Consider the following 24,235-nt stretch of genomic DNA (forward strand, 5'->3'; position numbering starts at 1 on the left):
AGCGTCATGTAAAAGCTCCATTGGCCACTTTCGCTGTTCCGGAGCGTCGATTCGACCACGTGAATGTGGACCTCGTGGGGCCGCTTCCATCTTCTCAGGGTTTTACACACATCCTCACAATGGGAGACCGCACCACTAGATGGCCAGAGGCAGTTCCTTTGGTTTCCACCACTTCGGCAGACGTGGCCAGAGCTTTCATCTCCTCTTGGGTTGCTCATTTCGGGGTACCAGCGGTCATCTCTTCCGATCGTGGACCGCAGTTTTCCTCTGAGCTCTGGAACGCTGTGGCTCAGGGGCTCAGCACCAAACTGCATCACACCACCGCCTATCATCCACAGGCGAACGGCCTGTGCGAGCTGTTAAGTCTGTGTGTTCCAGTTATGGTTAATATGAATCACTGCACACAGACCACAAGAATAACTTTAACAGGTCTTTACTAGTCGAAGGTCAGGGCTGAACTGCCCAATAAATCATTACACAGCACTTATATACCGGTGTGGTCACCACCGGTATTACAGTATACAGCAGCCAAGATAAAGTAGTGCATCTCTTAAAATAGTTCTCTTAAAGGTGGAATGGTTACATACACCACAATCCTCCCTTTTTAGCTTAACAGTATATATTCCCATTAACATAACATAATAACATATATACACAACTTCATGTAAAAACAGCTCACAGATTCAGTCTCTGAGGAGGCCTCCTGATCCGAGACGGATAATGCCTTTCAGGGGTCTCTGGTTCTCGTTGCTGGGGTGACTCATCTAATAGTCCTTCACTGGACTTAACAGCTTGAACTTTCGTAACTTCAGAACCAGCATTGTTGACTTCTAAAGGCTCGAGTACCTTGGGAAGTTTTTCTGCTTCCAGACTGATTTGGCTCAGTTCGGAGGGACCACGTGCGTGACCTGGTAGGGGTGATAATGGTTCAGATGAGTCATCATCTTCTGCTTCCTCTCTATTGTCTTCTATTTCCTCCATCACTTCAGCTTCTGCCTCTGCCACCAATTCCCTGAGTGGCTTATTACTGCTGACACTGCTCACAAAAGGGTGCTCTTTCTTCTTAGCTTTCAACTGGTCGATGAATTTGACATATTCCCTTTCTTGCACAGCTTTGATTCGTTTGGCCTCATCGCGCAGACGGTTTGTGTGTTCCTGTTCCATTTTCTCAATCAGCTGCTTCTGCTGTCTTTCCAGATTCTCCAACTCTGTGTCAAAGAACTTTTTCTTTGCATTCATCTCTTGCTCAAAACGGCGAATCATTTGTTCTAATTGCTGTTGTAGTTTGAAATTGAGTTGAGTTCGAGCCCGGTGTTCCTCCTTCTGAAGCAACCGCAACTCTCGCAGCTCCTGCCGCCTTAGGAATCGCATTTCCTCAGCTTTCTTCTCATCCTCATCAATAATCTTTGAAGTAGTGACACTCACTTCCACTCCATCGACAACAAATTTTCTAGTTCGTTTCAGAGTTTTGTTGTATGCTTGGTTACCCCGTATTGATAGAGAGCCACTTTCCTTGTTTAAAGAGAGATCACCTGAAAGGGAAATGTTCAAGTCAACGCTATTGGATGCAGATATGCTACCCGAATCAGAATTTCTCTTTGACTTTCTATTGGTAGAATCTACTGCTCCATTGAGAGTTAATGAATCCGGGACCAGAGTGACTTGTTTATCAGATTTACTTTCCTTTTCATTTCTGGTTAGCAATTCTTTTTCATTCTTTGAATCAGCAGTGCCCTCAGAAATGTGCATGTCTGTAGACTGGACAGACTCAGAATTCTCTGTCAAACTATGTTGTTGTTGTTCAGTGGAATTCTGTTCTGATACTTTGTTCTCTTCTGAAGCATTTATGCACTACTTCATTTTTCCATCATTAGTCTGCAAGTCCATTTTAGGCTTGTCTTTTGCACATGGGCTGGTCTTACCATCATCAGTTCCAGAGTCTGAGCTGATTGTCTTCACCAAGTTCTCACTCTCTGCTTTGTCACTGTCACTGCTGCATATGCCCTCATCCAATATTCTGGACAATCGTTCAGGTTTGACATCTTTTTTTCCGGAATCTACCGTTATTGCTTTTAGGGAGTGCCAGTCCATATTTATTTTCCTGATCCACTCCCGTCCCAGAAGTGGTGGACCTCCCTCAGGTAGTACATATAAGTCCATTCCTTGGTGTTCTTTGCCCTTGTGTACCACCTTGACTTTTATCTTTCCGATGGGGTATACTCTTTGCCCCGTGTATGTCTGCAATACTATCTCCGTATCCCGTAGGGGAATATGTGTGAATAACCTTTTGTAATCTTGCTTATTCATGACCGTCAACGCCGATCCGGTGTCCAATTCCATCTTCACTTGGACTCCTGCTATCTGAAGTGTGACCCAGATAGTTTGTAGGTCAGCTTCCTTACTCACATTGTGAATTCTCAGACTACCCAGTTCCTTGCTGTTGGAGTCTGAATCCGAATTCTGTTCATCCGAACTCTTCTCAGCCACCTTATGTACCTTTCTGCACCTTTCCTGCGGTGACTTTTTGTTGCTGGTCTTCGTTCCTGACCGGCATACTTTAGCTATGTGACCAAGCTTGCCACATTTTCTACATTCCTGATTTTTAAACCAGCATTGGTTCTGATCGTGTGTTGTCTTTCCACAACGATAACATTTCGCTGTACCCAAAGCCATTTGATCTACGCTGAGTACCGCTGCCTTCAGCTGCATTTCCGCAGTGCCTCTCGCTGCGGCTTCGTGCGATGCTGCAATAGTGACAGTCTTATCAAGTGTAAGATCATTCTCTTCAAGCAGCCGCTTTTGTGTTCCTTCTTTCGACAATCCACACACGAATTTGTCTCTCAGTGCCTCTGTCAGTCTTTCCCCAAACTGACAGTATTTCGCTAGCTTACGCAGTTCAATTAAATACTCCGCGTTGCTTTCCTCTTTCAGTTGCGTTCTCGCATAAAATTTAAATCGTTCCGCTAACATCAGCGGTGTGGGGTTCAAATGATTTCTCAGGACAGCAACAATATTAGCGAAAGCCTGATCCGCCGGTTTAGCTGGTGATAGAAGATGCTTCAATAGCCCGTATGTCTTCGCACCCATTGAGTTTAGTAAGGTTAGTGCTTTATCTTCATCTGATATTTTATTTGCCTTACAATAAATCTCTATGCGTTCTACATACGTGGCCCAATCTTCAACATCGGGATCGAAATCGTTGATGTTACCACGCTTAGGCATCCTCGCAATCTTCTTGAGAAACAAAAATAATTTTTTTTTTTTTTTTTCAAAATGGCGGTTTCCCGCGCTTGTCTTCTTCCCCCGCCTACGAAAATGGCAGCTTCCCGCGTTTGCCTTTCTCCCCTGCTGGCTGTAATGGCGATTGCTGTATTGCTGCCATTCGCGCCTCCCCAGCGGTTCTCAATTCGTGCCTCCCAGCCCCTCTTGCAGTCCGGTCCTTTCCACCGGCTGCGGCTGAGTTCTCCGCGTTTTTTTAAAATTTTCTCCCGCGCCTTACGCTGTCCCGGTCGCTGCGCCTCGCGGCCTCGGTAGCTGCCCGGCCTTTTTCACCGGTCGCGGTCGAGCTCTCTCTCGACGCTGTTGCGTCTCCCAGCCCGCTTGCAGCCCGGTCTTTTACACCGGCTGCGTTTGCATTCACCGTGGCTCCCATGCCTTACGCTGCCCCAGTCTCAGCGCCTCTGGCCCCAACTTCTGTCCGGCTCTTTTCCCCGGCCGTGGTCGAGTTCTCCGCCCTTATATCCTCCGTTTTCCCTCCCCTACTCCACAGCCAACATGGCCGACTTGCTGCTCGTCGCTGATCGGCTTACCCACCACCGTGGTAGAAGGGATGATCACTGCCTGTCGCTGATGGAAGGCTTCGTGTCAGGATTCTTCCTTTGCTCTTCAGACCTGAGTCTTTTCTCAGCAGGATGATGAGGGCGGATGCCTCTTCTCGACGCCCGTTAAACTGCCTTGGATGTATCTCTGCTGCAGGGTAAGATCGTACTCGTCACCACTGTTAAGTCTGTGTGTTCCAGTTATGGTTAATATGAATCACTGCACACAGACCACAAGAATAACTTTAACAGGTCTTTACTGGTCAAAGGTCAGGGCTGAACTGCCCAATAAATCATTACACAGCACTTATATACCGGTGTGGTCACCACCGGTATTACAGTATACAGCAGCCAAGATAAAGTAGTGCATCTCTTAAAATAGTTCTCTTAAAGGTGGAACGGTTACATACACCACACGAGCGATTCCACAGGTCGCTCAAAGCCACTCTGCGGGCCAGTCTTCAAGGCGCGGGATGGGTGGACAGACTTCCCTGTGTCCTTTTGGGTCTTTGTACGGCGCCCAAAGAAGATCTGCAATCGTCCTCGTCGGAACTCGTATATGGCCAGCCACTACGAGTGCCAGGGGATTTCCTCCCGTCGCCAACAAAGCCATGGTCCGCATCCCAGCAACTCGTCAGCCACCAGGAAGCGGCCAGATGTTTCACTCCAGTGCCTACGTCGCATCACGGCTTACAGAGCTCCCACATCCCAACTGACTGAAAAGCGGCGAGTACGTGTTTATCCGCCACGACGCTCACTGGGATCCGCTCAAGCCTCCTTACACGGGTCCCTTCCACGTCATAGAGCCGGGAGACAAAACCTTTTCGGTCGATATCGGAGGTAAACCGGACTACATTTCGGTTGACCGGTTGAAGCCGGCACAATTAGACCTGGACCGCCCAGTTGAAATCGCTCAACCGCCAAAACGGGGCCGACCGCCCACAGTCGCCATGCCAGATCCACCACAACCACCCGCCAGCTCGACCACCGTCCATCAGCTTCCACTTCAGGGTTACAGAAGTCGCTCGGACAGGCTTGTCAGGCCTCCTCGCCGTCTCACTTTTGCTGTTAAAGACAATTCTGGGGGGGGCGCATGTGGCGGAGCCACTAAAGGACTCAGATCGTTTGTATATAATTCCCTTTAGCAACATGTTAACTACAGCCTGAGTCTGTATCTTTATTTATACTGTTTACTTGTACAGAGCGTGATTACTTTAACAGCGCGGGTAAACGCGATGACGTCACGCCATTCATCACGTGATCCCCCACTGGCGGGAAGAACGTGATGACGTCATGACGTCAACCACGGGACCGCCCGAGCAGTCCTCGTGGAGCCTCCGAACTGAACAGACCTACACTCGATGTTCTCTTGCAGTTACTTGTTTAAACCTGTTAGTTTCCATTAAACTTCGTTTTGTTAGATCGCCTGAGTGAACCTCAGTCTTTGGATAGGAACTAGACATTCCTACAGTTTATTTAAAAAATCTAATTAAAAAAAAAATTTATTTGAAGATTTAGTGATGTTTTGGGGCTTATAGTATTTATAAGTTTGATAGGTCTTCCTGTCAAACTTATGAATGAAGCATTCCCTGCTACCATTGGCTCTCCATGGCCCACGTGATCCCAGGGGGTGCATCGAACTAACTGCGCCCCTGGGATACGCAAGCACTGCGTGCCGGCAGTTGGAGGAGGCCCAGGATCGCAATTCCATGGGGGCCCACAGCTCAACAGCCGGCACGCAAGGTAAGTGCAGGTCGGGGGCTTGCACCCGCGGGAAGCCCCCAACCCGAATTTCTGGGCCATTGTTATGCATCCAGTGTACCAATGTTCTGGATAACTCAGAAGAACTCAAAGATATCTAACTCTTTGATCCTATGATGTGATTTTTAACAATCCTTCAGACGGTGTCATTTTTGGGGGGATGGGAGATGCTAAAAATTCAGATAATATATACTGAAAATCTGAATGTTCATCCTTACAACGTGTATAATTAAAGACAATTTATGTTACAGTAAAATAGGGTCATTAACAAAATCTCTGATGATATTAGACAGCGACACTTTCAAATCCATAAGTATGAAAATGTTGAGGCAACAACCTTAACAAGTGTACCACAGCGTGGATAGAAACACTTCCTCAGTAAGTCACTAAGAGGCACTGTCTGTCCATTATATTGTGTTCGTCATTTGGACTTCAAAATCGTGTTAAATAACAGTCATTTTTACAATTGGAGAATACATTATCAATTTTAATTTAGAAAATATAACAGAACACAAGGTTGCTTGATCCAGTTTCAAAGAATTATGACATTTTACTTATCATCATGCTGATTAAAAGTAATGCCAATGAAGAGCAAAAACTTTCATAGTTTGTAATTCTCCAGGAAATGTAAAGAAGAAACTGTTGCCTTTTTTCATGTTGTTTGAAGCCATGGGAAGATGATGCATTTCAGGCAAGAAACATCTAAAGCACTGTTCAGTGCAGTAAACACAGCTTTGATGGGAGTGCATTAATGGTAATTTGTTTAGAAGTGCACTGTTGCAGACCCTGTCCAATATTTTTGGGATGCCCAAGGCAATGACAGACAATGCACCATATTGTTCAACAGCAGAGTTCCAGAGGTTTATAATGTAGACAATAAGATCACCAGACCATGCTGAAAACTATTCCACCATTCAAACTGAATAAAAAATATGAACAGTTTGCATTCATACTTTTCTTGGTGCATTGACACTCACATCTGTATGTACAGCACAGTTGTGGGCCAGGTTCCCCTTATTTTGTACCTGGGGCTGTAGGATTGCCTGAGCACAGCAAATACAGGAAAATTAGATGGGGAGGAGCGCACACTTGCCCAGTGTAAATAAATGGACAGAAAATCGAGCGGAGCTCCTCCCCACCCAGTTTTTCTTGCTGCGCTCTGGTGATCCAGCTCTACGTTCCTCCAATTCTGGCCTCTTGCACATCCCCGATTTTCATCGCTCCACAACTGATGGCCGTGCCTTCAGCTGCCTAGGCCCTAAGCTCTGAAATTCTTTCCCTAAACCTCTCTGCCTCTGTATGGCCTAGAAATTGGTTATAGCCATGAAGCAGGCAGTGTTAAGGCCAAACAATGTTGAGCTGCGCTACCTCAAAATGGTCGAGGTGGCACCCAAAATTTGCGCTCACTCCTCATTAACATGATTATACTCATGATTTCAGCGCTAAAACTGCTGCTCATTGGCTTAACGCTCAACAGGTGGACCAATATCGGGGCCAGTCTAATTCACAGTTATGTGTGTCACTGGCTTTTTCCACTACTTAAAGAGAGGGTGCATTGAGGCTACAGCATCTCATTGTCAGGGCAGTTACAGCAACAACAACAAGCAGAAGCAATAGTTGCTGGTCGAAAGCAATGGCAGACCGTCCTAGCAGGGAGAGAGCCAGGAGGTTCTCGGACGAAGCTCTGGAGGCACTCATTGTGACTGTGGAGAGGAGGCGGGCTGCACTCTTCCTACAAACTGTCAGGAAGCCCTCGGCGTACATCGCCCGTACCATTTAGCAGGAGATATTCGGGCATGTAACGGCGAGTGCTGTGGTGCCAAGGTCCGCCATCCAGTGCAGAAAAAAGTTTAATGGCCTCACATGGGTGTTCAAGGTGAGTGAAGACTTCAGCAAATGCCATATCCGACCATCTGCACCACAAGCCTCACACTGCTCAATGCACCATACCCCCAACACTCAGCTACCAACAATCTCTACCAAACACCTCTCAGACCTCATAATCATAGCTTCACTTCACCCTCACAACCTTACCACTGTTGCAACACTCATACCTACATCTCACACCTTGCACAAACTGACAGCTATTCAATTACGGCAGGCACATCACCCAAACACATTGCACTACACTCACTGGCACACGTCCCTTTCTCTTGCAGGCCAAGCTGGCTCACAAACAGAGGGAGTAGCAGCAGACAGGTGGGGGTAGGTTCAAATGCAGGAACTCAGCCAACTTGAGCAGCGAGTTCTCTAGCTCATTGGGCAGTATGTCGAGAGGCCATGGCAACCAGTGAGGTTGAACCTCTCGGAGACAACAACGGCATGTTCATTCCTAATCCTTCTTCTCACATCCCATTTCCCCCTCAGCCCACAATCTCTTCTCACTTTCAAGCTATTCATGCTGTGTGCATGTATATCTGACTTCCCCCCCCCGCACCCACCTCCCCTCACCATAACCCGACTCTTGTGCCTTTCTGCTTTCCAAAATGAACAAGCACCCGAGCAGCCTGTCCCCGAGGTCAAGCACGAGAGTGGGGGGGAGAAGAAAAGGAGGAAGAAGACACTGCGTTACTGCATCTCTCACTCGCAGAAACCAGCTCAGAAACTGGCACTGTGTGAACTTTAGAGGCTAGTGTAGTAGCAGGATCTGCACAGGGTGAGGCACCGGGCATGAGTGGGCTGCAGCATGGCCAAGGGGAAAGGGCATCTCGGGAGCCAGCTCCCCGGAGGGCAAGTTCACGCACAAGTTCTGATGCACAGAACTCAGATGAGGACCCGGTGGGGCAGCCTTCAGAAGAAGGGTGATGGGCATGCACACCGAATGGCTAGGTGCAATAGCAAGCCTGCCAGAGAGCCTCTTGACAATGTCGGGGAGCGTGGAAGAGTCGGCCTCCAACATTGCACGGGGCTCTGCACAGAGCTTGGAGCCTAGGCTTTTCAGCCTGGAAATGATGGTAAACTCCCGAAGAGACCGTGTCGACACAAACGAGATGGTGTGCGTGATGAGTGAGGTTGCAGCTTCAATTGCAGCACAGGTGGAAGCGACCCAATGTCTTAGTGCGGCAGCCGAAGCGCAGACCAGAATCATGCAGTCTCTGCATGGTGGCATCGAAGCTCAGACTGCTCTCATGCAGTCTCAGCTGGAAGCCACCCAAGCTCTGACTGCTGCCATCGTAGCTGGGTTTACGAGTGTTGACTGGGGCCTGAAGGAAGTCGCAACATCCCAGCAATTTGTCCTCCAATAGATTGCTAGGAATGCTGAGGCACCGCACCAGGGAAGTGGCAGTGGGTCAGTGGAGCAGGACCCTGCTGTCCTCTCTTAAGATGACAGCATTCCTGTTCCCACCACTGCCACTCCGGCATTGCCCTTGCCACTGCCTGTCAGCCAGCCAGCCCAGACTGCTGCCGCCCATGCCGAGGTGGTGCAGTCTACAGCCGGGCCTTCTCATGCCAGAGCTGCTTGAGGTCATCCTGCAAGGCCATCTGAAGTCTCCGCCATGGAAACTCAGCAGCCTTCCACCAGCCATGCTGCAGCCACTGGGGGAGCACTTCGTAGGAACACTAGGACAGGAAAGGACACCCGAACGACAGGCACTTAGGAATTGCACTAGGGTGATTAGTTAATATTTTTGCTGTAAATATGTGTTCAGTCATTTCTGATAAATGTATTAATTTTGGTTGGAATCTTTTGTGGTATCTCACCTTTCAGCTTTGTGCCAGGAGGACTGAGTGGTGTTTGATAGAGATTGTTGGTAGGTGAATGCTGGGGGTGTGGTGCGTTGAGCAGTCTGTGAGGCTTGTGGTGCAGATGGTCAAATATGGCATTTGCTGTGATATTCTGTGGCTTGATGGGGATGTAGTGAGCAACGGGGATCTGGGGTTTAATTTATTGGAATCGGAGTCTGATGAGCCATTCATGGGTAGCCCATCTGGAAGGGGGATTGGCTGCCTGCTCCCTCCATTCCTCCTCTTCCTCTTGCTCCTCATCCTCTTTCCTCCTCCTCCTCTCCCTCGTCCTCCTGAAGTGGTGCCACAATCCCTAGTGGCAAGGGCTGCGCCCTCATGGTGGACAAGTTATGAAGCATGGAACAGACCACCACAAAATGGGGCACCCGCTCCGCTAAGTACTGAGGGGTTCCTCCTGAGTGATCAAGGCAGCGGAACCATTGCTTCAGTAGCCCAATAGTCTGCTCGATGATGTTCCTGGTGGAAGCATGGTTCTCATTATATGAGTGCTGGGCCCGAGTCTTGAGCTTGCGGAAGGACTTGTGCACCAGTCGCTGAAGGTAAGCATGCAGGTGCAGCAGGCAGTTAAGAAGGCAAATGGTATGTTGGCCTTTGTAACAAGAGGGTTCGAGTACAGGAACAAGGGTGTCTTGCTACAGTTGTACAGGGCTTTGGTGAGACCACACCTTGAGTATTGTGTGCAGTTTTGGTCACCTTACCTGAGGAAGGACGTTCTTGCCATGGAGGGAGTGCAGCGAAGATTCACCAGGCTGATATCTGGGATGGCAGGAATGACGTATGAGGTGAGATTGTGTCGATTGGGCTTATACTCACTGGAGTTTAGAAGATTGAGAGGGGATCTCATTGAAACCTATAGAATTCTGTCAGGTCTGGACAGACTAGATGCAGGAAGGATGTTTCTGATGGCCGGGGAGTCCAGAACCAGGGGTCATAGTCTAAGGATAAGGGGTAAGCCATTTAGGACTGAAATGAGGAGGAATTTCTTCACCCAGAGAGTGGTGAACCTGTGGAATTCTCTGCCACAGAGTGCGGTGGAGGCCAGTTCATTAAATATATTCAAGAAAGAGTTGGATATATTTCTTGAGGCTAAAGGGATCAAGGGATATGGGGAGAAGGCAGGGACAGGGTACTGAATTTGGATGATCAGCTATGATCTCATTGAATGGAGGAGCAGGCTCGAAGGGCCGAATGGCCTACTCCTGCTCCTATCTTCTATGTTTCTATGTTTCTATGAGCCAGGTGCAGAGCAGATAGCTCTTGTCTCCATGCAGCCACCCTCGAGTTTGCTGTAGTGGTTGGAAGATTGTTGGCAAACCGGACCGACGCAGGATGAAGCCATCATGGCTACTGCCAGGATAGTGGGCATTGGCATTGAGGAATCGCTGAGCGTGGTCACACACTACCTGCACATTAAGTGAGTGGTAGCCTTTGCGGTTATGGAAGCTCTCAGGATTGTTATACAGTGCCCGCAAATCCATGTGTGTGCAGTCGATGGCACCCTGCATCATGAGGAAGCCCGCTATCCTGGCAAAGTCACATGCACGCTCGTCCTGCTTCTCTCTGCTCAGTTCCTTCTCCTGGTGTAGAGAGCCTCACTGACCTCCCAGATGCAGTGATGGATGGCGAACTCTGAGATGTTAGCTATGTCTTCTGCTGCAGACTGGAAAGATCTGCTGGCAAAGAAATTGAGAGCCTTACCAGTGGCTGTCAAATTCACCACCGCACTCAACTTTTTTGCTTCAGGCTCCTTCCAGGGATCATCAGCAGACATCAGCAGCATCTCCCAGTCAGCTGCACAAACTTGCATCACGCAGGTTACCAATGCCCACTTTGCAAAGGCACACAATTACATATCAAGCAAGCATAACCGTGCGTGTGCTTGGCTTTGCAAGTATGGCAGGCTTGCCAAGGGTGCAGGGCATCGTAGACTACACACACGTGGCCTTTAAGGCACCCCATCACAACCCAGCTCTTTTTGTCAACTGCAAGGGCTTCCACTCCCTCAACGTGCAGCTGGTGTGTAACTACAAGAAGGACATTTTGTATGTTTGCGCCATGTACCCTGGCAGTTGCCATGACTCATTCATCCTGCGGCAGTCTAGTGTGCCCCCGCTCTTTAATCCACCAAACCAACTTTCGGGATGGCTACTTGGAGACAAGGGCTATCCCCTGAAGACGTGGCTAATGACACCATTCAGGAGGCCATCGAACGAAGCTGAGGAGTGCTACAACTCCAGCCACATTTCGACCAGATCCATCATCGAGCAAACCATCGGCTTGCTGAAGATGCGATTCAGATGCCTTGACAGATCAGGCGGAGGCCTGCAGTACTCAGCAGCCAGGGTCTCCAGAATCATCATGGTCTGCTGTGCACTGCACAACAGCTCACAGCATCGTGGCTTGCAGCTGCCTGAGGAACAAGTGGCTCAGCGCATAGCCTCCTCAGATGAGGAGGAGGATGAGGAGGAGGAGAACAAGAATGAAGACCTTACGGATGTGCATCAACTAGCTGCAGCAGCACGCGAGCACATTGCTGCCCGGGATGCAAGGGATGCACTCATCTTGGCCAGATTTGCTTAAGTTGCCCATTCAAACACATGTGCCTGGCACCTTCTTACCACACCATAGACAATGGACCAGAACCTGTGGCTTCCTATCACTCTGACCACCATCATGACAAATCCAATTCGTCCTGAGCCCTCAATGTGGAACTTCCATTTCCAAAATGACAGAGTCCAGAACTTCAACAGTTTGCCATCACTTCATTTTAATACATTATCTAAAGGATGGCATTTAACAATTAAACACAACAGAACACCCAAGTGACTACCCTTGTGACTACTTGTGCTTTATCTTCCTCTTACTTCTGTTTCTACGTGGTGCTCCCCTGTGGCTTCAGCAGATGTGGAGGCCCCTTGCTCACTTTCTTGCTGCTCCTGCCTCGACACCTTTGGCGGGCGTCCTCTGGGGTTGCGAGGCTGTGAGGGCTTGCCAACAGTCTGCTCCTCCTGCGGCTGTGCAGGGGCTGAGACGCCCATCTCAGTTGGGTGAGGACTCTGGTGGGGCTCTGACTGAGGGCTCTGCAGTGGCATCGGAGTGTGAGCACTTGGAGAGGAGCCCCCACTTCCTTGTGTCTGCCACCAACATCCCTCTCATGGGTCAGCCCCACTTCAGAGCTAGCAAGTGGCTTGACAGCACCTTGCTGCACATCAGGGGGGCCATGAGGACCTGTTTCAGCACTGGCAGTCCTACTCCAGAGGACTTCCATGAAGGTCTGGTTTCTCTGATCAATAGCTGTCCATCGCTCCTCCAGAGATGTCATTCTATTCTGAACATTCACCATGTTTTCCACACCATGGCGACTTAGCTCCTCCATGGCCGTAGCCATCCTCTCCTCTACTGTAGCCATCCTTTCCAGAGAGGTAGCCAGCCGTACCATGGAGGTAGCCATCCTTTCCATGGAGGTTGCCATCCTTTCCGCGGTGATGTGTTCATTCGCCAATGCCTCCACAAAGGCTCTGCTAATGTTAGCGTTGGACTCTTCCATCCGCTCCACACTCGCAGTGACTCTAGAGACAAAACCTGCCAGAGACTCCTGCACCTGTTCCTGGAGTTCCAGCACTGCGCTCTGTGATGAATTAACTCTGTGTTCTGGCATTTGTATTGTTGTTGTTGTTGTTGTTGTTGTTGTTGTACTTGTAATGTCTGGAATGTTCTACCGGGGGGGAACCACTAATGCTCCTCCCTGGCCCCGCCCCTCTTCTGGTATGTTCTACCAAGGGCTCGGTCGATGATGAACTCTGTTAACTCTGCCATGATTCTTACTTAATAAAAGCCTTCAGTCTTAAGCTTTAACTTCACGGATTCGGGCAGTTATTTGGCACATCAATTTTATTAAGTAACAACTTTTGGAAGATGGATCGATTTTTGAAACCAGAGCGTCTGGATATTGATCCGCATTCGGCAGACGCGTCGAAGAAATTTACGCATTGGCTGCGATGTTTTGAACACTTCATCGCATCGTTCGATTCGACGGTTAACAAGTTGGGTCTTCTAACCAACTTGGTAAGTCATCAAACTTACTCTATAATTGAAGATATTACTACATATGAAGAGGCCCTCGCAGCTCTTAAAGCCCAGTACCTTAAGTCGGTTAACGAAGTATACGCCATGTATCTCCTGTCTACTCGCAGGCAATTACCCGAGGAATCTCTGGACGATTTCCTGCAGGACCTTAAGGCTTTGGCTAAAGGTTGCAACTACAAGGCTGTCTCTGCCATAGTGTATCAGGAAGAAGCCATCCGCGATTCTTTCATATCTGGCCTCCGATCTAATTATATTAGACAGAGACTCCTCGAAAATGACTCGTTAGTTTTAAAAACGGTCGTCGCTGCTGCTCGATTGTTAGATGTAGCCCAGAAGAATTCAGAAGTGTATGCATCAGCCCATGCATCTCTCTCAGCCTCGTGTGTTCCGAGTATGGAGGCATCCATAACACCAATGGAGCCCCCACTTAATCCTATTGTTGCGGCTGTGCCCCATGGGTCTAAGTGTTATTTTTGTGGTCAATCTAAACACCCCAGGCAAAGTTGCCCAGCCAGAGAGGCTACCTGTTTTAAATGTAAGAAACGGGGACATTTTAGTAAAGTGTGTAAGGGTAATCCTGTACCCGATGTCTTCTCTGCTGCCGCCTATTGTTTTACTCTAGCCTCGGCTACGGTTGACCAGACCATACCGTGTTCCTTGTCAAAATCTATGATGGACATTAAGATTAATGGTTGTCCTACTGGGTGTTTGATAGACTGTGGCAGTACTGAAAGTTTTATACACCCCAACCTTGTTAACTCCTGTTCATTGAAGGTGTATCCTACTCGAAGTGAAATTGTGATGGCGTCCAAATCCCTTACTTCGGAGGTAACTGGATATTGTAAAGTCACATTGACCGTTAAGGATACGGAGTATAAGAACTTTAACCTCCACATATTACCTCAGTTGTGTGTGAACTTAATATTAGGCTTGGACTTCCAGTGTTAGCATGAGAGCGTTACCCTTAAGTATGGTGGATCTCAGCCTCCGCTCACAGTCTGCGGCCTTTCTACTTTAAACGTAAGTCCGCCTTCTTTGTTTGCGAACCTTGCTCCTAATTGTAGACCTATAGCGACTAAGAGTCGACGGTATAGTTCAGAAGATAAAACATTTATAAAAGAGGAAGTGGAAAGGCTTCAATGGGAGGGAATCATCGAACACAGTGGTAGCCCGTGGCGTACCCAGGTGGTGGTGGTTAAAACTAATGAGAAGAAAAGACTTGTGGTCGATTATAGCCAGACTATAAACTTGTATACCCAATTAGACGCCTATCCTTTGCCTCGTATTTCTGAGATGGTGAACCAGATAGCTCAGTACCGCGTGTTCTCCACCATTGATTTAAAGTCTGCCTACCATCAACTCCCCATCAAAATAGAAGACCGACCTTATACGGCCTTCGATGCTAATGGGCGCCTGTACCAATTCCTTCGGGTGCCCTTTGGAGTGACGAATGGGGTATCCGTCTTCCAACGGGAGATGGATCGTATGGTGGATGAATATGCGTTGGAAGCAACATTCCCGTACCTGGACAATGTTACCATCTGTGGGCGTGACCAACGGGAGCATGATCAAAATCTCGCGAAGTTCCTAGAGACTGCAAAGAGGTTAAACCTGACCTACAACGAAAACAAGTGTACCTTCAATACTACACGTTTGTGTATTCTTGGTTGCGTTGTGGAGAATGGGGTAATTGGGCCAGACCCTGAAAGATTACGCCCCCTTAAGGAATTACCTTTACCTCACACTGTAAAAGCTTTAAGAAGGTGTCTGGGATTCTTCTCGTACTATGCCCAGTGGGTGGCTAGCTACTCAGATAAAGTCCGACCTCTTATTAAGTCGACGTCTTTTCCGCTATCGGCGGAAGCTCAGGAGGCTTTCCTTAATATCAAACGGGACATTGAGAAGGCAGTGGTATGTGCCGTGGATGAGAAGATCCCATTTCAAGTGGAAAGTGATGCATCTGATTTTGCGTTGGCAGCAACTCTTAACCAAGCTGGTAGACCAGTAGTTTTCTTCTCTCGTACATTGCAAGGACCAGAAGTTCGACATTCTTCAGTGGAAAAGGAGGCACAGGCGATTATCGAAGCAGTCAGGTATTGGAGGCATTATCTCGCTGGCCAACGTTTTACGCTCATTACTGACCAGTGATCCGTGGCCTTTATGTTCAACACTAAGCAGAGAGGCAAGATCAAAAATGATAAGATTTTAAGATGGCGAATAGAACTGTCAACATATGACTATGATATTCAGTACAGGCCTGGAGTATTTAATGAGCCATCGGATGCTTTGTCACGAGGAGTATGTGCTAGTCTAGGTACAGATAAGCTTCAAAGTCTCCACGACGCACTCTGCCACCCTGGGGTTACTAGAATGAACCACTTCATTAAGTCCCACAATCTACCCTACTTTATTGAGGAGGTCCGGACAATGACCAGAACCTGTCGTGTTTGTGCTGAATGCAAACCCCGCTTCTATAAGCCGTCCGAGCCAGCTCATCTTATTAAAGCAACTCGACCATTTGAGCATTTGAGTCTCGATTTTAAAGGTCCCCTTCCATCGAGCGATCGTAATGTCTATTTTCTTAATATTATAGACGAGTACTCTCAGTTCCCTTTTGTTATCCCCTGTCCGGATGTGACTAGTGCTGTTGTAATTAAATGCCTCTGCCAACTGTTTTCCTTGTTCGGCATGCCTAACTATATACATAGTGATAGGGGTTCTTCCTTTATGAGCGAAGAATTACGACACTTTTTGCTATCAAAGGGGATTGCAATGAGTAGAACTACCAGCTATAACCCTCGTGGTAATGGGCAGGTCGAGAAAGAAAATGCGACAGTGTGGAAGGCTATCATACTGTCTCTGAAGTCACGAGGCCTGCCGACCTCTCGCTGGCAGGATGTCCTACCAGACGTGCTGCATTCCATAAGGTCTCTTTTGTGTACAGCGACGAATGCCACCCCTCATGAAAGGATGTTTAGTTTTCCAAGAAAAGCTACTAATGGAGTATCGTTACCCACATGGTTGACGACCACGGGCCCTGTGTTGTTATGCAGACATGTGAGAGGCCACAAGACTGATCCACTGGTGGAGGAAGTACAACTCCTCCATGCTAATCCCCAGTATGCGTATATTCAATATCCGGATGGGCGAGAGGATACGGTCTCTATTAAAGATCTTGCACCTGCTGGAGCTTGAAAAGAGTTCGACTCTGAGAGTAGAGTTTTCAATCGTGGTATTGGACCTTCAGAGACACAAACCCTCAGTGTGGAAAATACTGATGATTCTGGGAATTCGAATGAACCAGAGTTAGTACTCCGGGAGGAGCCTCAGCAAGAGTTACATCGTTCCCAGAGGATTATCAGACCTCCTGACAGACTGAATCTATAGCAGGGGGTGAATGTGATGAAATAACTCTATGTTCTGGTATTTGTATTGTTGTTGTTGTTGTTGTTGTACTTGTAATGTCTGGAATGTTCCACCGGGGGGAACCACTAATGCTCCTCCCTGGCCCCGCCCCTCTTCTGGTATGTTCTACCAAGGGCTCGGTCGATGATGAACTCTGTTAACTCTGCCATGATTCTTACTTAACAAAAGCCTTCAGTCTTAAGCTTTAACTTCACGGATTCGGGCAGTTATTTGCCACATCACTCTCCTTCTGGATGGACCCGGAGGCACAGGTTCCACATACAGCTGAGCAGAGCTGAGAGCACCCTGCGGCCTCCGACGAGGACTCTCCGCTGCTGTCCCTGTCTCCACCATCTGCTGATGCTCACTTGTGAGCTGTGATACACCAGGTGACAACAGTACCCTATGTCCCGAAGGTACCACCGAGGTGTGAGTGTCTGCGCTGGTGCTGGGTGCGCTTAATTCTGCTGACGCTGCGCCCTCAGAGGTTGCAGTTTCCTCTGAGGAGTCTTCCGGCTCAGCCTCTTTCTCCTGGACAGTGGGGAGGGAGGCTGTCGATGGTCCTGTGGGGGAGTAAAGGCATGAGTTAGACATGTGATATAAACATAGCTTGCACATGGAATAGTGCAGATGTTCATAAGTCAATCTGTTTAAGCATCAGAAGCCCAATCAGTCAGAATGAGGGTAAAGGTGATGCTATACTCACTTTGCCTGTTTGGACAAAGTGATTGAACCTCTTTTGGCACTGCAGCCAGGTTCTGCTGCACATCGATCTGGAACTGACCTCCTGGGCAACTTGCAGCCACACAGCTTTGGTCTGTTGAGGTTTTTTCCTCCCAGAGGATGGAAACAGCACCTCCTTTTGTGCTCTGGCTCCCTCCATCAGAGCATGGAGTGAGTCATCATCAATCCGTGGTGAGGCCTTGGGCCTTGAAGTCGACATTGCACTAGCTCCAAAAACTCTTTTCAACAGAAGCAAACAGTGTTCCTCACAACACCAGCCTTTGACACTTTCAATCCAAATTACTAAATCGCTGCACTCATGCCTCCCTTGCTGCCACCTTGTCCTCACGCTAAAGCCACTCTTGTACCTCCCTGCTTTCAGATGGTGATTCACCAGGTGAGGAGACGGGCCCTCAAGCTGCCAGTGGGAGTGAAGCTGAAGGCGAGGAGGAAGAGGAAGCCGGAGCATCAGCGCCACCCTCTCCCGAGGAAGCCCATGCCCACACTGGGAACATGCTATCCCTGGAGGGGAGAAGGGGGGAATGGTCTGATGAGGGTGAAGCTCCAGGACCCAGTGGGCTGCAGCAATGCGATGAGGGTCGGGAAGCTCGGGGGCCTTCTCCACGGAGGGAGAGTATGCCATCGAGTCCTACTGCACTGGACGCAGAGGAGGAGCGGGTCCTCGCTGAAATGAGCGCCCAGGTGGAGCACAGGCACACTGAGCTCATGGCTGCAGTGGCAAGGGTGCCCGAATCCATTGAATCACTGGCAAGGAGTGTGGAGCACTTCGCTGTAGCACAGTTGGCTGCAACGCAAATGCTTAGTGCTGCAATGCAGTCACTGGCTGCTCTCGTGCAGATGCAGATTGAGGCCACGCGAGCACTGACTGCTGCCATCCTCGCTGGTTCGGACACATTTCCCCGGGGCTCTCACCGCGCTGCAGTAGGCCAGCAATCTTTGCTCCCGCAGATTGCTCCGGATGCTGAAGTGCTGCCCCATGGGAGTGCCTGTGTGTCGGTCAAGCAGGGAGTTGCTGTCCTCTCAAGATGACAGCATTCCTGCTGCCACCACTGTCACTTCTCCACTGCACTTGCCACTGTAGTGTATGTGCTTTAAGTCAGAACTACTTTTTACAGCTCCTGTGTACTGTAGTACCGGCAGTGACCACACCGGTATATAAGCTGTGCGCAAGCCTCTGTACCCCAGTCTAGAGATTACCCTCCTCCAGTAAAGACCTGTTATTTGTTTATGTACAGCATCCGTGTAATTATTTATCCACTGAACCATGGATCTAACAGTGGCGACGAGTGTTGATGCGAATCTACCTGCAACATAAAAAATAAAAAAAAATAGTCGAGTCCAGGAACACGGGCGTCGACTGCGAGCAACCGCCCAGCAGTCAGGCAGAGATCCAACTTTGCTGGGGAGGCTGTGGAGAGCCGGGCTTGGTTCCCCAGCCACAACGAGCAGTAAGAGACCGACGACAGGTCCAGAGCAGACCCTTCCCGAGCAGCGGCGGCTGGAGCCGACCGACGGCAGAGAGAGAGAGCCGGGCAGCATCGACGGGGTAAGAAAGAGGGTGAAGAGAGCAGGGCGCAGCCGGGGGTTGATCACCGAGCGGCGTCGAGGAAAAATACTGCAATCCGAAGAGAGAGAGGGTAAGAAACAGTCGGGTTCTAGACTGAGCGGCGTCGACAAATATCAAGAGAAGAACACGCAGAGCACAGCCAGGGATCACGGGCTGATCAGGGTCCGTGCGGCGAAGCAAGGGGAGACGCCATTGAGCCGCGGAGAAGCAGGGAGAGCGTGGGAGACGCCATTGAGCCGCGGAGAAGCAGGGAGAGCGTGGGAGGCGCCATTGAGCCGCGGAGAAGAAGGAAGAGCGCGGGAGACGCCATTTTGCGAAGCCGCAGCGGAGAAGACAGGCGAGCGCGGGAAGGAAGGAAAGCATGGGAGACGCCATTTTGTGCCAGCGGAGAAGAAGGGGAAGCGCGGGAGGCGCCATTGGTGATAGTTAACGCACAACCAAGGATGCCGAAGAGTGGCAGTATCTCTACGTTCGACAATGAGGTCGAAGATTGGGCGACATATGTGGAACGTATTGAGGTGTACTGCAGGGCGAATGAAGTGCCAGATGCTAATAAAGCACTGGTTCTGTTAAATTCCATGGGTGCAAAAACTTATGGGTTACTGCGAAATCTAATAACCCCAGAGAAGCCGGTAAACAAGGATTTTGAAAGCATAGTAGAAATCCTACAGGACCACTTAAACCCCACACCGCTGCTGATAGCAGAACAATTTAAGTTCCATAAAAGGAACCAACACAAAGACGAAAGCAATGCTGAGTACCTAACGGAACTGTGCAAGCTATCGAAATACTGCCAGTTTGGAGCGGGACTAGCAGACACGTTAAGGGACAAGTTTGTGTTTGGGCTACAAAGTGAAGGAACCCAGAAACGGCTTCTATCAGAAAAGGACCTTACACTGGACAAAGCTTTCAGTATGGCAGTATCACACGAAGCAGCCGCAAGGGGCGCTGCAGAGATACAACGGAGACCGCAAGAATATGGCACCAACGAAATGACCTATGGAACAGGGAAGTGCTATCACTGCGGCAGAACAACACATGACCAGAAAGATTGTTGGTTCAAGGACCAAGTGTGCAGACAGTGTGGGAAAGCAGGACACATAGCAAGAGTCTGCAGGTCTGGGAAGAAAACCAACAGTAAGAAATCTCCACAGGAAAAGTACAAAAAGGTACACCAGGTGACAGACAGTGGTTCAGACGAACAGAAAAGTGACACAGACTCCAGAAGCAAGGAGCTGGGTTGTCTGAAACTACATAATGTAACCGAAATGGAGGATCACCAGACTATCTGGGTTACACTCAAGATAGATGGAGTCCAAGTGGAAATGGAATTGGACACAGGGTCCGCTCTAACAGTCATAAATCAAAGAGACTACAAGCGGCTATTTTCACACATACCCTTGAAAGCTACAGAGATTGTCTTGAAGACGTATACGGGGCAAAAAGTCTACCCCAAAGGAAAAATAAGGGTGAAAGTGACATATAAAGGACAGGAAATACCTAAAATGCATATATATGTATTGCCAAATGGAGTACCACCACTGCTAGGACGTGAGTGGATCCGGAAGATACATTTAGATTGGCATTCCATACAGGCACTGAAGGTGGAGGCCAAAAAGGATGACGACGCCACACCTGGACGACTGTCAAAAATGCTAACTGACGCAAAAGAAGTGTTCCAGGAGGGACTAGGAACACTAAAAGGAATAACAGCAACAATTAAAATAGAGGATAATGCAAGCCCAAAGTTTCTGAAGGCCAGACCAGTGCCTTATGCGATCAGACCAGCGGTTGAAGCAGAGCTGGAAGGGTTGGAACGTTCACGAATACTGTCCAAAGTGGACTGGAGCGAGTGGGCTACACCCATCGTTCCTGTAATAAAGAGGTCGTTGAGTAATACGCCTGGGGAACCAAAGAACGTCCGCATCTGTGGGGATTTTAAGGTGACAGTGAACCCAGTCCTTCACATGGTGCAATATCCGCTTCCACGAATTGAGGATATTTTCGCCTCGCTATCTGGTGGTAAACGCTTCACCAAAATTGATCTAGCCCAGGCGTACTTGCAAATGGAGGTAGAAGAAGCTTTGAAACATTACCTTACGATCAACACCCATAAAGGTCTCTATCAATACAACCGGCTGGTGTTTGGAGTAGCCTCGGCTCCGGCTATCTGGCAAAGGGCGATGGATCAGGTCCTGCAAGGGATTCCAGGGACCCAGTGTTATTTGGACGACATCTTGGTCACGGGCGAAAATGACGGTGATCACCTTGCTAACTTGGAGAAGGTGCTCGCCAGATTAAAGGAATATGGGCTACGAGCTAATCGCCACAAGTGCGAGTTTTTCCCGAAACAGATCTCGTACTGCGGCCACGTCATCGATGAAGAGGGCGTACATAAGTCCCCTGACAAGATAGAGGCAGTAGTCAAGGCTCCAGCACCGGAAAATGTGTCAGAACTGAGGTCGTTCCTCGGGCTGGTAAACTATTACCACAATTCTTACCAAATTTGTCTACGGTATTACACCCGCTGAACACCCTACTGCAAACAGGGGTACCATGGAAGTGGGATGACAAACGTAGACGAACTTTCCAGAAGTGTAAAGAATTGATCACATCAAAAGAGGTGTTGGCCCATTTCAACCCAGCACCACCAATTCGTTTGGCATGTGATGCATCACCCTACGGCATTGGAGCGGTGCTGTCGCACAAATTCCCAGACAGGTTGGAGAGGCCAGTAGCCTTTGCGTCTCGGTCACTAACCTCAGCCGAGCGCAACTACACACAGATTGACAGGGAGGCCCTCAGCCTAGTATGGGGAGTAAAAAAATTCAACCACTATCTGCATGGACAGAAGTTCACCTTGCTGACTGACCACCAACTACTTGTCTCCATCTTTAATCCTAAGAAGGGCGTGCCAGTAATGACTGCACAGCGGTTACAAAGATGATCCCTGTTTCTAGGGGCGAATCAATATGAAATAGAATATAAAGGCACGAGACAGCATGGGAACGCTGATGGGCTATCGCGCCTGCCACTGCCTACTGTGGAGGAAGCACCAGCAGTGGACCCTATCGAGATATTTTATTCGTCAATAATTGAACGATTGCCAGTAACAAACGCGGATATAGAGAAGGAGACCCGCAATGATTCGACGCTGTCACGGGTATATGAATTGACGGTGAGGGGATGGCCAACACATGGCGACTCACTGTTGCCAGCATTGTCATCCAGAAGAGAACAGCTGTCAGTATGCCAGGGGACAGTGATGTGTGGATCCAGAGTGGTGATTCCACCCAAGTTAAGGGAGAGAGTGCTAAATGAGCTACATGAAGGTCATCTGGGGGGAGTGAAAATGAAAAGCCTTGCTAAGGCTTATGTGTGGTGGCCGGGAATCGATCAACAAATCGAAGACCTAACTAAGAGCTGCTTAGGATGCCAGAAGGTCCAAAATGCACCATCACATGCCCCTCTACACCCATGGGAGTGGCCCTCCTCTCCATGGCAACGGGTGCACATTGATTTCGCTGGTCCATTCATGGACTCAATGTTCTTAATAGCAGTGGATGCTCATTCAAAGTGGCCTGAGGTGATAAAAATGTCTTCAACCACTACAGAGAAAACGATTGCAGTCCTACGGACCATATTTGCCAGAAACGGGTTGCCAGAACAGATCTGCTCTGATAATGGACCACAGTTTGTGTCTGACGAGTTCCAAAAATTCATGAAAAGGAATGGGGTAAGGCATTACACATCCGCCCCGTATCATCCAGCCACCAATGGATTGGCTGAGAGGTTCGTACAAACCTTTAAGAAGGCGATAAAGGCCATGTGCGACGAGGAAATTCCACTACAGCATAAGATGGATAATTTCTTATTAGCCTACCGAAACGCGACACATGCAGTTGTCAACCAGACCCCGGCCATGATGTTCTTTAACCGAAGGTTGAGATCTTGTCTGGATTTGCTCAGACCAAATGTGCGAAGAAATGTTGAGGACAAACAATTCCAGCACATCAATGAGAAGCCGACAAGGAGCTTCAATGTAGGACAACCAGTCTTGGCCCGGGACTATCGAACAGAGAAGTGGCAACCCGGAACGATATGTACAAGGCAGGGGCCATTAATGTACACAGTGGATGTCGGGGAGAACATTGTGAGACGCCACGTCGATCAGATCTTAGCATCACAGGAATGCGTCAACCCCATGTCTCGAGTACCTGGGGATGAACCCGACATACCGGTAGTATCTACTTCAGACCCAGTAGCAGTGGAACCCGATGAACTACCCGATGAAACAGGGTCAGAATCGCCTCTGCACCAAGAACAAGAACCTCCGGAAAGGCGCTATCCCGAAAGGGTCAGGAAGCCGCCCCAAAGACTGAATGTATAAATGGACTTTTGTTATTGAATGTACATGTAAAAATGTAATTGCTATTTGAATATGAAGGGGGTATTATTAATCAAAAAGGGAGGAATTGTAGTGTATGTGCTTTAAGTCAGAACTACTTTTTACAGCTCCTGTATACTGCAGTACCGGCAGTGACCACACCGGTATATAAGCTGTGCGCATGCCTCTGTACCCCAGTCTAGAGATTCCCCTCCTCCAGTAAAGACCTGTTATTTGTTTATGTACAGCATCCGTGTAATTATTTATCCACTGAACCACGGATCTAACAGCCACCACCTGTAGGACAGACTGCTGCCACTCATGCAGAGTTGGTGCAGTCTGTAGCCGGGCCCTCCCGGCCCAGAACTGGTCGAGGCCGTCCTTCAAGGGCATCTGCATTCTCAGATTGTGACAATCAGCAGCCTTCCCCCAGCCTTGCTGCAGCCACTGGGGTCCCATTATGGAGGAGCTGCAGGGTGGGAAGGGGGGAATTTTGCAAGGGAAGGAGATCACCCTCGAAGGGCAACAAGTAGGAGGTGTGACAAAATGTTGTTCATTGTTTTATTAAAGGCCGAGGTTCGTGGTCAAATTTTTAAAAACTCTTTTGGACATTGTCTCCAGGTTGTGAGAGCCAGTTATGTTAATGACTGGTTTTTTTTGTGTTTCTTTCTATTAGTTTGCCATGCGGAAATGAGACACACAGACTTTGTAAAATAAATA

Source organism: Somniosus microcephalus, chromosome 5, assembly GCF_052327205.1.
Source record: "Somniosus microcephalus isolate GS21.2 chromosome 5, FLI_Smic_1.0, whole genome shotgun sequence".
Classification (NCBI taxonomy): domain Eukaryota; kingdom Metazoa; phylum Chordata; class Chondrichthyes; order Squaliformes; family Somniosidae; genus Somniosus; species Somniosus microcephalus.